The 12,841-nt window shown below is 33.1% G+C and overlaps 1 protein-coding gene across 2 annotated transcripts in view; it reads left to right on the forward strand.

Annotated features, from left to right (window-relative positions):
- Nucleotides 1-12,841, forward strand: part of TUSC3 (tumor suppressor candidate 3) — a 106,107-nt gene that overhangs the window by 56,412 nt on the left and 36,854 nt on the right. The window lies entirely within an intron of this gene.

Below are 12,841 nucleotides of genomic sequence, written 5' to 3' on the forward strand. Positions count from 1 at the left end.
AAAATGACCTTGGCTAGCTCCTAACCACTCCTCATTATTTACCACTTTGAAAGCAATTTATTGAGATGGAATCTATGAAACTTGCAGGAAGCTTTTTTTTAATAACTCACAGCCCACTGAGCTGTTTTCAGTTTTGTCCATCACTAGTTAAAGGAAAATATTACATCTTAAAGAAAAGACTTATTTTAAACTCTCTTTGTGTTATATCTTCATTGGAGTAGCAAAAAATAATGATTTGAAATTAATTACTGATCTATGTTTTATCAGGAGTGAGGCAGAATATTGATGTCATAATATGACAGGATTTCATCTGTGAACTTTATTATTCAGAAATAGATTTGATGATACATAAATAATCTCAATAAAATGCTGTTTATGAAAATTTGGAATTTTTCATTACTGCTTTGCAGTATTAAATTTATGACACTTTTCTATGGAGTGACAGAAAGATTAAATATTGTATACGAAAAGCACTTTCTGTGACAAATTAGTTTCTACCTTATCCAATTTTACACATGTTGCCTGTATTAAACCCCTGTTTTGGAAGTATACCCTACATTTAATAATTTTGAAATATTCTTGAATTTGTGCTGGCTTGTCTGCGTTTTCAGAGTGTGAATTCACATCCTCTGTGACTGTAGTGCTACTACTTTGGGAATGTTAGTACACACAACCAAATAATGGAAATAATGGTAAAGATGGTTTTAAATTCTAGATACTAGTCTATTGTACTGCTCAGCATACATTCCTTTCTGGCTTTGATGCATTTTATGACTTCAGGTAAGTTATTTGTGCCTGTGATTTACCTGTCTCTCCTTGTTCATATGTGTCAGTACTCTGACCGCTTTGGAGCTTTGTATGTGACAGTAAGTAAAACCAGTTATATTCTAAGAATTAAAAGAAGAATAAACACAGGATTACCAAGATCCTACTTTAATTAAGCTATCACTGACCAGTATAGTTGTCATTTAAAGCTCTAACTTTTGAAGTTTTAGAAGATCAATAAGTAGGCTATAAATCTTTTCGTATTTTTCATTGTGGTTTGGGTTTTTTCCCTTCAAATAACACTTGAACATTCTCCTGTTTCATTTTTCTAACACTTATCTGTGTTTCTGCGAATTTGAAGCAATAAATGTGCTTATCTAACCTTCTGTGAGATTTATTCAACCATGATAATTCACTGTAACACTTTGTGAATTGTCAGCAACTGCTGTCTTTACATCTGGATGAAACTTAACCCATCACTTGCTTTCCAATGTCTAGCTTTCCAAATTTGCATGGCAATTTTTTGCAAGGATTACTTGTATGTAATACTCTGAAACTTTGTTGACAGTCTTACCACAGAAATTTCTGGTTTCAAGAGGACACATAGAATATTTCACCAAGCTGAATAGTTTAATTATTAGGTTCAAAATTATGGATTCTTAAGTTTTCCTTATTTCACAGAAGTTAATGGTTCAGTTCTATACTAGCCTGATATGCCAGCAGACCTTGAAAATGGTAATACTCTGTCTTCATAAACTGTTCTTTGCCTCAAATATCTCCTATTATATGCTTTGTTCTTGCTGTAATTTTAGATGACACTTAATTTGTTCTTATATTCCCGGGGGTTTTTCAAAAGATGAAAGGACATCTGTTTCCTTTGCTTAGGCAACACTGCTTACTCTTGCCAGTATCTTGTGCATGTAACATCACCAGTTCTTAAAACTTTTGACTTTTGCATTGTGTTTGTGATTACCTGAGCTACTTTAACTGCATGGTTGTACTCTTTGAAGTTTTGAAACCATATTTTTATATTTCTCTGTTGTCCATTCTATAAAGATGGCCTCTCTTATTGTGGTTGTTGTAGGTAGTTCCTTAATTTTCTACGGCTATCAACTAATTTCAGGTTTTGCGTCCACATGGTACAGCATCAATTTTTATGTAGAAAGCAGTAACACAGTGACATTGTTTGCTATTTCAGTTCTCGTTTAGGTTTATAAAACTGTGCTAGTCTTCTGTCTTGGCATGTACTTTATTTCGGTTTTATTTCTCCATCTTTTGCCAAATAATTTTGTTGGGATTGGGCCCTTACTGACTGTGTTAAGCTAAATTCCAAACCTGTTTTGCTGGGACTGAGTGATTATTAAACATTCTGTTGGTGTCTGTGTGTAAAGTCTTGTGAGACTTCTGATTTTTATTCAGAGCTTGATCTGTATAGAGCTGGTGGTGAGAGAAGTAGAAATGGAGAAAGCAATTACATGGGTTTGAGCCTTCTGCAGAGGTAGTTCCACTGCTATTTAATTGACCTAACAGCTACGAATTCTCACTAGATTTTCATCAGCTTTTAAACAAATAGCAGTGTCTAAGAGAGCATTTGTGTATATCTGCCCAGGAGTTAGCTGCCTTTTATTGTTCTTATTATGCATACAAATTCTACAGTTTTTGTTGTGCAATATGCTCAAGATTGCATCTTTAAAATGGTAGGAAGTTTTCTCTAAATGAGAACAGGGAGAAGGACAAGCTTGATCTAAAATTCTGAGTTAACAGGGTTTCCAAAGCTCATAATTTTCTTTCCTTCTCTTAAAAGAAACCATTAGAAGTTAGAAAAGTTTTTCTGGCAGGAGGAAAATATGGTGGTTTATTATCAGATGTTAGGTAGTTTTCCTGCGTAAATTGATGCTTTGTGAAATGGACAATGGTATTATTTGCCACTATGTTAATTGCATTTTTTTTATTGTCTTATATTTAAAAGATCTTTAAAATTCCTTAAGTGCAACACAAGTTGTGTCCTTAGGAAGCAGTTTGTATATTATAAGATCTTTTAGATAGAACACCTTTTATTATCACATTACATATAAATATTTGTTTAACTTTAGATCTTATTCATCATGGTTTTTTCCCATACTTACCTTTTGTAGTGTTATAACCACTGATCTTTACTCACTTTTCTTGCTGATCCAGTTACGGAGTAATCTGTATGTTTCTGAAGTTAAATGAAAAATAAATTTGAGTGCTGGTATAATTTTTTTTCGTTTGTCAATACAAAACAAAGGTAGTCTGAAAAAGTTATGCTAAGAATATTGGGATTTTTAATTTGCACTAGACCTCTACTGCTAAGCAGGATAAAATGTCACTTACCAAGGTTAATTCTTCTGTGGTTTCTGATAGAAATCTAATTAAAATATATGGAATTATTTCTTGAAGCATTTTTAATGAACAACTTACCCTTTCAAGCTCAGTAAGTCACAGTAAATTCATTGTCCTTTGGCCTTCAGCGTATCGGAAGCATGCTTGAAGTACAATTTGCCAAGATTGTCTTTGTAATGCCTGACTTTTCTGAAAGTAGCCATATTGATGGTAGCAGTGCAATACATACAAAAAGTCACTTTACTGTGTGATATGTTACTATGTTTCTCTTGCTTTTGGATAAAAAAGAGTTCATACAGATTATTATCAGTACGTAATGTAAGGTATCCGGATTGGCCTGACTTCTACCACAGCAATGTTTTGGTGCATCTGTTGCCACTAATCACAGCCATAGTACTGTTGAAAATACATCTTAATTCTTTACTGGAATAGCCAATTATTTATAATGGCATGCTGGATTGAAATGAGTAGTGCATTACTTATGAGTGTTTTTAATGAAATAGCTTTCCTGCTGTTTTCAAGGCTGTGAGTCTGTTCAGAAGCTCCAAGAAGTAAAGGGTTTCTAAAGCTTTTAAATTAAATTTCTGTCATTATTTAGTCGAAAAAGTTACCTATTGGCAGCGTAACTCAGTTAAACTCTCAGTTTTTGAGATTGCAAGGGTGATTGTATCTGGCATTCTGTATAACCTGTCTTTCTACATTGACATTAGAAAAGGAAAACCTTACACAATATTTGGTACTCTTTTTTTATTGTGGGTAGATAGTCAGGACAGAAGTGTTGCTGAGATGAGGAATTAGAACCTCTGTGTTCTTAAATGGTAAATTCTGGACACATATATGCCGTAGAAGTTCCCCATAATGTCATTCTGTTGCTGTTATTTTGTCTGAGTAAAGATGAAACATGCTCTCATGAAGTAAACCCAGTTTTCAGACAAGTAATCATGCAGTAAATAGTCTATCATGATAACATTCAATGAAATAAAATAAAAGTTAAATAAGCCTTCCAGATTTTAATTGTTTCTTGTAACAACAGAAATTTTAATTGACTAATTAAATCTACCAATTTGAACTACTACAATAAACACTCCTTACCCGTGCTCCTTGCCTTCCTTTTGCTGAGTGTAAATGTGCTCCTAGAAGCCATTTACTTTCATCTGGAAAAACTATTTTCTGCAGAACAGCTCTTATGTCAGAAATCAGTGAGGCCTCAAATACATGAATTTTTGACGTATCTGAAGATAGAACGATAATGCAATACAATAAAATATACTTCAGGGCAGAAAACCAGAATTGGCACATGGGAATAACTGGTTCATGTTCTTCTGCTACTAACAGAAGAAGAGTCATTTTTGTAAAGCCAGCTTAAATGCCGGGCAGAAGCCTAGTTTTTTCTGTCTTCCTGGACTTTACTGGTTGTGGAGATGTATATGGTAAGAACCTTATCTATTAAAATATTTCTAACTGGAACGTAACCTTGAAGATTGCATAGTCCAGCTCCTTGCTCAGAGGTTGCTCAGGGCTTTGCCTAAGAAAATTTTAAATGCCTCCATGGTTAGAGATTTCCCAACCAATTCCAGTGTTTAACCATCCACGAATTCTTTTATCTTTTCATTTATTTTTATCTTTTGTTTTTAATTTCCCTCAGGAACAGTCAAGGTAAATTTTGTCCTTCTCTTCATTAAAGCTGATTTAGCTGAGTTCTTAATTAGAATTTAACATTGACTTTGATAAAATTTGGACTTAGATCAGTGGTGCAGCTTTTCAGAGCTTCTGACAGCATAGTTTTGCTTAAGTGACACTATGATATCACTACAAAATCCACACTGAAAACAAGAAAATGTTATGCCTGGGGAAGTCTGAGATTTTTCTTTGTATAGATTCTGCACTCTCAATAGAGCCACATAGATGTTCTTCCTGTACTTATTAAGCAGTTGTTTTCTTCTAAAATCCTGCAACTTGGAGACTGGGGAAGGCAGAGGAGAGGAAAAGAACATATTTTCCTATATTGTGCAACACCATCTTTCACTCTTTTGGATGGATTATCTGGTGAATCTTATCTATTCCCTGTAGAAACGTGGTCTATAGTACAAGGGTGCAGATGTTCTTTTTCCTGAAGTAAAATTTCAGTAGTTGGGAATTGTCTTGTGAACTACTAGGAAAGTCTCAAAATATTTTCTATCCTGCAGAGCCTTTTAGAGCTGGTGTGTTTTTATGTTGGTGAGCTCTTGCCTTTCCTTGTAGTTTTGCTAGTTAGCTCTAATGCTGTCATTTCAATGTAACAGATTCACTTCTCCTATGCATGTGAACTGTGTCAGGAGAAGGAACATGCATTTGAGTGTGTTAACGTAAATGAAGCAGCATATTTCAGATAGTCCTTTATGGACTAATTCACCCATAATCTCTGGTTCAGAAAGTTACCTTTTTATTGTCATTATTCATTTTTTAGGGTGTTTTTTTTTAATTGAACATAAGGAACTTTTGGTTGGGTTTATGGGTTTTTGTTTTTTTCTGCAAGGCAGTAATTATTTGCTACTAGATATTTTATTAAATATAAAATTCTTTTTGTACGTTTTCATGGAAACAAAAATTATTCTGACATTTTTTTTTGTCTAGCTTGGTGCCAGCATTAATTCCTTTCTTTGGCTAACCTTTCATGTTAACTGACTGTTCCTGAAGGAAGATACAGTAGAAGACATAAGGACTAAATTAAAAGGTAAAAAAACTAAAAGGTTTTATTTTATATGCAGTCTGTTCTTCTGAGCCTTCAACGGCAAGTGGGGTGATACTATATACCTCACCTATTAGATATCAAATATTTCTGAGTTCCTGGGTATTGAGTATCAATTTATATGTTTCTTGTTTTTCTGTTCTTTTAATCAGTCATAGGACTTTTAAAATATTTTTTTATTTACAGATGCTGCCACACAAATCTCATAATATAGTCAGGAGTAGACACACATATCTGCTTTCATTATTTTCCTTACATATTCTTTTGAAGCATTATAAATATTTTCAAGGTTAATGATGCTGCAACTACTGTTAGTTGTTCCATTGGGTTTGACACTTTAGAGTCCTGTTCTTGGTACTTTCCTTTCTTTTCCCCTCACTTCCTAGCATCAAAACTGCATTAAGATTAAACAGAGTCCGAACCCTGGTAGCTGAGGAATCAGTTCTGACTTCAGCGGGTGTGCTCAGATAGGCAAAATCTATTCCTATACTAAAATTAAAATAGAATAAGCTGGAACTTGGCAGGGTTATACATACGAACAGAATGTGAAAGTAGGTGCTCTGGTAAAGGCAGGAGTTGACTGTTGGGTTCAACTGTTTTTGTAGTTGCTTGGAGCAGAGGAGGAGTTGGTGGTGTTCGTGACTTTTAGAACAGTAGACCTATTCAGAGCAACTGTGAAAATCAAGGAGGAACATGTGTGTATTCATTTTTCTTTTGGCACAGCAATGCTTCAGTAGCAGAAAGAAATTATTTTCTAGCTTTACAAAAAACAATGAGAATCTTCCAGAATCTCGTTTCCTGGCATTTTTGCATTTCACAGATTAATAATTTATTTATCTAATGTTCATTGGTTGGTGTTGTGCTTCTGTTTATTGTAATGATTGTGATTATAAATAAATTTGAATGTATACATATATACTTTTGTCTTCTGGCACCAAGATAGTCACTGTAAAATATACTGGAAATCTGAAAACTATTTTGCAGATTCTATAAAGCTCGTGCTATCAGAAATACCATACAGCATGTTAGTAATATTAAAGCTTTCTGCTCTTCTGTTATGTCCAAAGGACACATTCAAGCTAAACTATTGGGATTCTATTCTAAACTATTGGGTGAAGAGTTTGGTTTATATTCCAATTAACTCTTGCTCCAACGGAGTCCTAGTTAGATCTTGCTCAAGAATAGCTTACATGGCTTGTACATTATAAATGCTTACATTTAGAAGGAGACATTGCTAGATCAATTGTCTTGCTATGTAAGTGGCAAGCAGTGTTTCTCAAAAAAGTCACCAAAATATTTGTGAGGGAATTAATGTTTTCAAACTGCTTTGTCCTTATTCTTGGCGTATGAGGAGGATATAATTTAACTTCTCCCCTAATTTCTGGTCAGCATTCAAAGTTTTTTTATGCCCACACTGTTGAGAAACAAGTTCACAAAAGGAGTAGGCTTTGCACAGGCTTTACAACAAGGAATTTTTTTTGTTTCACACTAGCGTTTAGACACACGCACTTCTGTCAGTCAAAAAGACATTGCAGAATTATAGCCCATCTTAGCAGAGTTTGTTTGTGCATAACACCTGTGATCTGCTCTTTAAAGATTTTAAAGGCATCTTGTGTCAATCTAATATTATGTACCAAAGTGGGTTGAGGAGCAGATTTTATGTGCATCACCTACTCTCAGTATTCAGTACTCACAGAATCAAACTTTCATATCTATTTGAAATACACTGTAGTTCTTTTGTACATGTTTGTACTGCAAAAAAAGGAGGCATTTTTAACTGTTCCCCGTAGAAGTCTATCATTAATATTTAAACCAAAGCTGTTAAAGGCTACGATGCTTTAACTTCAGGTACAGTGCAAATTTAAAAGAGTTCTTAACTGACAGACTTGCAAGTCTAGCTTTTGAGCAGTAAACAAAAGCATGAAATAATCTTTGTGTTTACAGGTCCTGGGGTCATTTAGCATGGCAGAATGCTCTACATGAAATAAAAATAACACTACCATTTAAAAGCAGGAAGTATTAAAAAAAAAAAGTAGAAGGAAAAAGTATGCACTTCTAATATGGGTAAATGGAAGGAAAGAAGAATTTGGTTTATGATTTTTTTTTTAAAGTCAGTGTTCTAAAAAACATTTAAAAAAAATTATTTGCTAGTTCATATTAACCAGAGTAATTCCTCTTCCGTATATAAAAGTAGGAATTTTTCCATAGTTTTCTGTGTGGCTAAATACCAGACGAAAAAAAAATTCAGAGTAGGTCTATTATTGATTTTTTATTTGTTTTGTAGACAGAGAACACTTCAATTAGTGTCCAGTACTGCCATTTAAGATACTCTTAATGCTGGAAATTTGGAAATTACCAAAGGTAAATGAGTATACCAAAGGATAAACTTCCTTGTTCCAAATTTGTAAAGTGATTTTGTTGTTAAGAAGAGAGTCTAAATAATGTGGTGAGGAATTGGGAGGATGCCTATGTGTATTTAATAGCTAACTCAAAATCACAATAATTTTAATCAGTATTTCAATTTGATGCATCTTGATATCTTACAATGATAACAAGATTTAGGTCTTTTAAAGACAGGTTTGATAAATTTTTTGTTTAATTATCAAATTTAATTTCTCAACTGAAAAACTGTAAAACTAACTTAAATGCTATTTATGCATGATAGTAATTTTAAAAAATCATATGTATTGTGTCCTTTGCATGTGAAAACATTTCATTGTGGATTATCTTTCATTTTTTGAAGTATTACAGTTGCTGAACCCTGGCCCCTTTGTCATATATCCATTTTTAATATACTATGAGGATATTTTGCTTTTTACACATGCTATGAATACAGTTTTTCTGTATTTAACAGGTCACAGCATAGAAATATTGTTTTATCCTGTTTCCTCTGACTTTCCAACACAATATGCAGTCCTTTAAGATTTTTATAATTCTCAAAAACTCTTTGGAAATTTGAATGAAGCTACATATTCAAGCTGCTGCTTAGATCCTAGACGTAATCAGTTTTAAAAGCTTAATCTTTTAACATAACTAGCAAATATTTTGTATATATAGGTATATTTCCTAATCGCAGTGCTGCTTCTTTTAATTTTAAAGGTCAGTTCTATTATTCCTGAAGTTTTTATTTTAATATGGCAAGTTAAAAAAAAATGAGTAGAATACTCTCCATCATGCAGTAGTTGCATTTTAATATCTACCCCAAAAAGAGTGCATTTCCAAAGAAAGAGTTTCCCAGAAAAGGCTTGCTAGATGGTATTAAAAATACCAGTTTCAAGGGAGACAAAAGAATGACCTTCAAACTTTTTCTGACTTTGTCTCTTATCAGTCAGCAAGTGTCAGAGTCATAATGTGAATACTCAAGAAGGCTTTGAATTGTCAATAGAGGGAAGCTTCCTCTTTGAGGTTATATTTTCTGGAACAGAAGAGATAACACTATTATCAGTGCTTTTTTAGTGTAGCCAATTTCTCATTGCATGTACTGAAATTCACTTTTTAATACAGTTTTGATATTAATGTAATGATAAATATGTCAGACTGGTAAAATAAATTCTGAATGTTTCTGTCAGTCCTGATACAGTATGAAATAACACATTTCTAACCTCCTCTTTAGAAAATTGACATTAAATATGTGTTTCTTTCTGGGGTGTGTTGAATTACTAGACAGTTGGAACTTAAAAGTTTAGCTCTGGAATGTGAAATACAGAATAGAAACTAGCACACTGTGTAGTATACAAATACCATTACATGCTATTTGTGATTACCATTGTAGGAATGTATATAATTTTTTTTTAATTAGACATTCAAGGTCTGTCTTTGAGAATTGGTTTGAGCAGCTCTTCATGGGCTTGTTACTTTTATTTCTTAAATATTGTAATTTTTTTTCTATAGGCTAGCTAATGCACAAAATAACAGTACATTCAAAAGCATTGTGCAAATTTTGCATGGTAATAAAATTGTGTTCAACCTTTATGTGGCCCACTTCAATATTGTTAGTATTTACACTGAAATTAATCAAGGGCTTAACCCCTGCTGATGGACTGTAGAGAGCTTTGAAGACTGTCTTTTCATTTCAGTTGACTTATTGGTCATTTTTAGCAATACTTCCTTATTATTTGAGATAATTGCTACAAGAATGATGTGTTATCTCAACTAAAAGATATAGGTAGTCTTATGAATAATTACTTCATCTAGATACTCTGAATTAATATTTGTATTTTGCTCAAAAGAAATTCCGATCTTCTAATGTATAGGTTAGCAAGTAAAGATTGACAGGACTTAAGGTTTCACCAGCAATCTAAAATATTTCAAGTGTGTGGAAATAACTCTTAAGATCTAATAAGTCATTCTTAGAAAATAAAAAAATCAGCAAATATGTTAAGTGCCTGCAGAATTCTGTGGAGGCAGAATTGTGGCTTTGCTGAAAGCTAGACCTTGTTAGTATCACACAAAATAGACCTTATTTTGTGATGGTTCAAATTTTATCACTGAAGTTAGTTCTACTTTTGGTATCCCATATCTTATAAAGTTGCCTGTTTTTTCTGTTTGCACACTCAAGAGGCTGATAACAAACATGCTGTTTTTAACAGGAAGATTCCAAATTATATTGTACAATGGCCTTTAGATGAACTTTGGATGTTGTGCTAAGAACTCTGCAAGATGGAAACTTCGGTTAGAGTATTACTGATTTTAGTAAGGTACATGGTTGATAATGCATATTTTACACTACATGAAAGGTTGGACTACAGTATTCTTCTTAGAGAATGAAGCCAAATTTGGGGTTATTTTTGCTTTGCTGTTCTTATCTCTTCTCCTGCCAATCTAGCTGCCTTCAGGAAAGCAAAAATGGTTCAAGCAGTGGTTAAGTGCATTCTTTCTCAATTTTGCTGTTTCTGATGGTGTAATTATTATTCTTATTAATAATAATATTAATATGATGTAGTTTGTCTTTGCACTAAAAAAAGATAAAAGTGCATAATGCTAAAATTCTATACCTAAACTGGTATTTTTTTTCAAATATATATTTTCATATTTCTCCTCGTACCTTAACAGGTTGAATCTTAATAGATTTTGTAGTTCTAGAAGGTTCCAAAATGTAAAAAGAAAGTAAAGACAAATGAAAGAAATGAAAATGCAGACACAAGATGAGATGAAAAATATTTCATTTATTATCCAACTTTTCTTTCAGTTATTTAGTTCCTATAATGCTAAAGAACACTATTCTTTGAGGACCTTCTGAAGACTGTCATCTACCAGAGTAATTCAGATAGTAGTGGTTCAGTTAAGCTTTTCTGCTAGAGAAGGTAGTTGTTTTGGTTTTTTTCCCAATGTGTACGTGAAAGATTCTCTTTAAAGTTCCAGGTACATAGGGAACGAAAGAAATTTTATTCAAAATTCTCTGATAGCAGCACAGGCTTACTGGTAATGTTTTACTTATGATATCACAGACTAACTTCTAAAAATAAAGTTACTGTGTCTTTAAGATATCTAAGCAATTGACATCCATATTTGAAGCTGCTCTTAGCTTTTTTTGTTAGCCAGCTTACCTATTTCAAAGGACATCCTAAATCATTTACATAGTGTATATACTAATCCACATTCTTTGGAGTTAGCAAGGTGTAAAGAGGAAGAAGAGATATGAACTAGTGGGGAGCAATACACGGTCATGCTGATACATGCAGTTGTAATGCATGTCAGCTGTTCAGATTAACTTTTGAGGGAATATAGATCACTGGAGACAGATACTTAAAAACAGAAAAGATGTTCACTAATAGGCGACTCTTAAACAGCTTAAGGAAAGACATAAAGATGTACCTTCTAGTGCTGAAAATAGCTTATATTTTGGAGTACATTATCAAGGCAGATGCAACATTCCATACCACTTGAAGGAGTTTTAGGACATGTAAAAGATGATTAGATGGAATTGGCAGAAACTTGCCATCTCCTAGCAGTTGTTGAGAGATAGTAGTAGTACTTAAAAGACTGTGACTGTTTATTCCTGATGTATGATCAGACCTTCATAATCTCTGAGAAGGGTGAGAACATACATTATATACAGAAGCTTCTAGCTGTCAGTGTTCCTTGTTGAGGAAGACACTGCCATAAAACTCAGAGCTCCATCTGTTAGTTGCCTTTTGGAGTAAGTTACATTAACTCATGTTAGAATAAAAAAAAAAAAAATAAAAAAAATTTTAAAAAAAGGAATTCTTATACAAGCAGAGAAGAAAACCTCACTGCAGAGAAACTTCAACTAAGTGTGTGATACCAGATTGAATGTGGAACATTACCAAGATGTTATTAGACTTTTCTTACTTTTTTTTTTTTTTTTTTTTTTTGTGCAGTTACTCAGTGTAAGCTATATTTTGGTTCAATAAATAATTAATCTCCAGGTCAATTTAGAAGGAACTTGTGAGAGAGGCATTTCTAACCACCAAAAATGTGGCTGACACATTCTTACCTGCTGAATCTCTTGCCCAAGGTTATTTGCAGAACCTATTTTTCTATATTGAAAGCTTGATTTTTCTTGTGACAGCCAGTTTAGCCTTCTGCAGCTAAATGTTATGTAGAAATAAATGTTATATTGAAATTCTTTAATAGAGAGTAAATGGTTTTACTTTATAGCTTGTCCTGTGCAATTAAGTAGCTTACTCAATATTATATATCTTTCTAAATATTAATGTTCTGAAATTCTATCAGCAATAAACCATCAGAATGAAATATTGGCTCATTGAAATCAATAGCAAAGTGCTTATTGACTTCCTTTGAATCTTTATTTCATCCAAATTATTTCAGATACAAAGAAACTTCTTTGCTCTTCTACAAATATATGGGACTGGGAATCTGCTTAGGTCAAAGTCACCTTGAGGTGTTTTAACTAGAGCTTCATACCTTGTATAAACTAAAGAGGTGTGTGTTGAAACCTTTTTTTTTTATATAATACATCAGTATTTTGCCTATTTCTGGTTAGTTAACACACTGTTCTTA

Source organism: Chamaea fasciata, unplaced genomic scaffold (assembly GCF_029207755.1).
Source record: "Chamaea fasciata isolate MVZ Bird 193981 ecotype frontalis unplaced genomic scaffold, bChaFas1.0.hap1 SCAF_6, whole genome shotgun sequence".
Lineage (NCBI taxonomy): Eukaryota > Metazoa > Chordata > Aves > Passeriformes > Sylviidae > Chamaea > Chamaea fasciata.